At 38.8% G+C, this 5138-nt stretch overlaps 1 pseudogene; it reads left to right on the top strand.

Annotated features, from left to right (window-relative positions):
* The first annotated feature begins 1156 nt into the window (after window positions 1-1156).
* On the top strand, window positions 1157-2475 carry LOC110543947 (alpha-enolase-like; annotated as a pseudogene).
* Window positions 2476-5138: the final 2663 nt, after the last annotated feature.

A 5138-nucleotide genomic window follows, 5' to 3' on the forward strand; every position in this document is an offset into this window, starting at 1 on the left:
TTAACAATTTTTGTTTTTAACAAGTATATCATTTTGGAATCTAAAATGGTTATATAGGTTTGGCTATGAAACCTATATAAACATAAATAATATTGATTTATTTATCTGTGGTCAAACATTGCCTACATGCCTGTGGTGGTAAATTTAGCAAAGAACAGCACAACCTTTGCCAAAGATCCTATAATTTGCTTGAGCTACATGATACCATATGCGATGTAGATGAGACAAAATGCTAAATAAAGAAAGTAAATGAAAGGGTATTTTAGAATCAGTTAATGGTTCTGATCTCTGATCCTACCGAGAACAGCAATTCAATTACTTACTGAGCACCCCCTCCGGTTACAAGAAAGTCATTCTTGGAGAAATGCTTCAGTTCTTTCCAAGGTTGAGGGCACATAGATGTAAGACACTGGGAAAAGAAATTTAAACGAAAATCTGTGTACTAAATATAGACATTCCTAGGAGTAGTTCCTCATTCTCACAATGTTGCAAGCCAATCTTGGATAGGCAGTAGATCAGCTGCTTCTTTTCTAAAGAAAATTTGACTACTATCATACAAAGCACAATATCTATTTAACCTGTTTCTGTCAAACTTCTAGAGCAAAATGAATGCTAGAAAGAGTCTTTTCTTAAAACATCATGGTAGTCAGTAATTACAGATAGTGGTTCTCAACCTGTGGATCACAACCGCTTTGGCAAACATATCTTTAAAAATTTGCATTAAGATTTATAACAGCAGCAAAATCTGAGTTATGCAGTAGCAATGAAATACTTTTATAGTTGGGGGTCACTACAACATGATGGACTTTGTTATAGAGTTACAGCACTAAAAAAATGAGAACTACTGATACAGACATCTGAAAATTAATGTAAATGCAAATACAAAGCAAATAGAAACATTGATAGAAAATTCAGACATAAAGAAGGAATATTAGGAATTCACAGAACTGAAGGAGTGTGGGGGAGGGGTATATGTGAGGATTTGGAGGAAAAGGGGAAATGTAATTATTACATAATCTCAAAAATGAAATTTAAAAGAATAGAGAGCACTTCCATGTATGGAAAATGTAGAAGAAACACCCTGGCTAAAATATCAATAACAACATAAACATTGGAGGAAACTGACTCTGCAGAAAACTTCTTTTCTGCACAGCAGTCCAACGGCCAGAAATTTACCATGGCTGTTCTCAAGATCCAGGCCAGAGAGATCTTTGACACTTGTGGGAATCCCACTGTTGAAATTTATCTCTATGCCGCAAAAGGTCTCTTCCAAGCTGCAGAGCCCAGCGGTACCTTCACTGGCATCTATGAGGCCCTAGAGCTCTGTGACAATGAGAAGACATGGTACACAGAGAAGGGTGTCTCAAAGGCTGTTAAGAACAGCAGTAAAACTACTGCCCCTGCTCTGGTTAGCAATAAAGTGAATGTTGTGGAGCAAGAGAAGATCAGCCAGCTGATTTTGAGATGGATGACACTGAAAACAAATCTAAATCTGATGAGAACGCCACCCTGGGAGTGTCCCTGGCTGTCTGCAAAGATGGTGCTGTGAAAAAGGCAGTGCCTCTTTTCCATCACGTCGCTGAATTTGCTGGCAACCCTGAAATTATCCTGCAGGTCCCAGCTTTCAATGTGACCAACGCTGGTTCTCCTGCTGGCAACAAGCTGGCCATGCAGGAGTTCCCAGATCCTCCCTGTGGGGGTTATTGTTTCCGGGAAGCCATGTGTACCAGAGCAAAGGTTTACCACAACCTGAAGAATATCATCAAAGAGAAATACGCGAAGGATTCCACCAATGTGGGTGATGAGGGCAGATTTGCTCCTAATATCCTGGAGACCAAAGAAGCGCTGAAGATGGCAATGGTGAAGACAGGCTATACTGATGTGCTACCTTGTGAGTTCTAAGGTCTGGCAAGTATGAGCCAGACTTCGAGCCACAACTGCAGCAGAGACATCATACCCAACCAGCTGGCTGATCTGTACAAGTCCTTCATCTGGGAGTATCCAGTGGTGGCCCTTTGATCAGGATGACTGGGAAGCTTGGCAGAAGTTCACTGCTAGTGCAGTCATCCAGGTTGTTGGTGAGAGTATCACAGTGACCGACCCTAGCCCATTGCCAAAGCTGTGGGCGAGAAGTCCTGCAACTGCCTCCTGCTCAAAATAAAACAATTTGGCTCTGTGACTGAGTCTCTGCTGGTGTGTAAGCTGGCCCAGTCCAATAGCTGAAGTGTCGTGGTGGTCCCGTTGCTCTGGGGAGACTGAGGGTCCTTTCATTGCTGACCTGGTGGTGGGAGTCTGCACTAAGCAGATCAAGATAGGTGCCCCTTGACGATCTGCACACGCCTGGTCAATTACAATCCCATCCTTAGAATGGAGGAAGAGCTGGGCAGCAAGGCCAAGTTTGCTGGCAGGTCCTTTAGGAACCCCCTTGTGAAGTCAAGTATGGGCTGGAGTTCCCTGGAGTCACCAGCTGCTTAGATCCTACCTGTCCATGATGTCACCAAGGCTTCTCAAGGCAGGTCTAGTGCTTGTCTTTTCCATGTCACTGCTTCCTTAGACTCCGAAGTCATGCATGACAGATGGAGTCCTGCACAAAATCCCAGCTTTGCAATCATTGATATGAATAATTGTTTCTGTTGCTTCATTTCTCTGCTAGTGTCTGGAGCCCTCTTAAGTCCAGTATAATCACTAGGGTGGACACAGGCAAGACCCCTCAGTGGTTCTAACCAAAAGAAGGGAAGTACATACACACCAAAACCAAACTCTACCACCACCAGAAACAAAATAACAGGAATTAACAACTACTGAATATTAATATCTCTAAGACACAGGCTAACAGAATGTATGAGGAAAAAGGACCCATCATTCTGCTGCATACAAGAAACATTCCTCAGCCATAAAGATAGATATCTCAAAGTAAAGGGCTGTAAAAAGGTTTTTACAGCAAACACACCCAAGAAGCAGGCTGGAATTGCTAATCTGGTAGCTAATAAAATAGACTTTCAACCAAAATTAATCAAAAGAGATGGACAAGGACACTTCACACTTACCAAAGAAAAAAATACACAAAGATGACATCTCAATTCTGAACATCTATGCCCCAAACACAGGAGCACCCACATTTGTGAAAGAAATATTACTAAAGCTTAAACCACATATTGAACCACACATATTAATAGTGGGAGACTTCAACACCCCACTTTCACCAATAAACAGATCATCAAAGCAGAAACTAAGAAGAAAAATAATGAAACTAAAAGATGTAATGAATCAAATGGACCTAAGAGATATCTACAGAACATTTCATCCAAACATAAAAGAATATAAATTCTTCTCAGTATCTCATGGAATCGTCTTCAAAAGTGACTATATACTCAATCACAAAGCGAGCCTCAGAGATACAAGAAGATTTAAATAACCCCTTGTACTGTGTAAGACCACCATTGTCTAAAGCTGGAACTCAACAACAACAGAAACAACAGAAAGCCTACAAATCATGGAAACTGAACAACTCTACTCAGTGACCACTGCATCATGGAAGAATGAAAGAAAGAAATTAAAGCCTTTCTATAATTCAATGAAAATGAAGGCAAAACATACCTATACTAATGGGACACAATGAAAGCAGTGCTAAGGGTAAAGTTTATAATACTAAGTGTCATAATAAAGAAATTGTAGAGTTCTCATACTACCAATCTAAAAGCATACCTAAAGGTTTTAGAACAAAATTCAGCAAACACACCCAAAAGGAGTAGATTGTAGGAAATAATCAAACTCAGGGTTGAAATCAATAAGTTAAGAAATAAAGAGAACAAAGTAATGAATCAGTGAAACCAACAGCCAGTTCTTTGAGAAAATCAACAAGATAGAGAAACCCTTAGCCAAACTAACTAAAAGGCAGAGAGATACTATTAAGATTAATAAAATAAAAAATGAAAAGAGGAACATAACAATAGATCCTGAGGAAAACCAAATAATCTTACTTCAAAAGCATACATTCTGCAAAATTGGAAATCCTAAAGAAAATGGATGATTTTCTTGATAGATTTCATTTACAAAAAACTAGATGAAGATCAGGTAAACAGTTTAAACAATCCTATAACACCTAAGGAAATAGCAGTAGTCATTCAAAGTCCCCTATCCAAAAAATGGCAAGGGCCAGATGACTTCAGTGCAGATTTCTACCAGACTTTCAAAGAAGGGTGAATACCAATACTTCTCAAACTATTCCACAAAACAAAACAAAACAAAAAAAAAAAAAAAAAAGAAGGAACATTGTCAAACTCAGTCTATGGTGCCACGTTCACCCTGATACCTAAACACCACACAGAGACCCAAAAAAGAAAATTTCAGACCAATTTTCCCTATGAAAATTCTCAATAAAATACTTGGAAACCAAATTGAAGAACATATAAAAAATATCATACACCGTGATCAAGTAAGCTTTATTCTAAGCATACAAGAGTATTTTAACACATGAAAATGCTCCAGAAAATTCTACCATAAAAACAAACTGAAAGAAAATTAAAAACAAACAAACAAACATAATGACAATTAAAAATGGGGTACAGAGCTAAACAGAGAGTTCTCAACAGAGGAATATCAAATTGCCAAGAAACAAAGAAATAATATTGTAATCATCAGTGAAATGCAAATGAAAACAACCCTGGGATTCCATCTTATACCAATCAGAATGGCTAAAATAAAACAAAAAACTCAAGTGACAGCACATGCTGACAAGGTTGGGGAGAAAGGGAAACACTCTTCCATTGCTGGTAGCAGTGCAAAATTGTACAGCCACTTTGGAAGTCAATCTGGCGTGATCTCAGAAAATTAGGAATATTTCTACCTCAAAATCCAGGTATATCACCCATCAGCATAAACCCTGCCATACAGCAAGGACATTTGGGCGACGATATTCATAGCAGCTTTATTCATAATTGCCAGAATCTGGAATTAACCTAGACATCCTTCAGCCAAAGAATGGATAAAGAAATTATGCTACATTTACTCAGCTACTAAAAATAAATTATGAAATTTGTGAGTAATTGGATGGAACTAGAAAGGATCATGCTGAGTGAGGTAACCCACACTCAGAAAGACACACATGGCATGTACTCACTGATAGGTGTATTTTAGCA

The sequence above is a fragment of the Meriones unguiculatus genome, chromosome 2 (assembly GCF_030254825.1).
Source record: "Meriones unguiculatus strain TT.TT164.6M chromosome 2, Bangor_MerUng_6.1, whole genome shotgun sequence".
In the NCBI taxonomy this organism is placed as follows: domain Eukaryota; kingdom Metazoa; phylum Chordata; class Mammalia; order Rodentia; family Muridae; genus Meriones; species Meriones unguiculatus.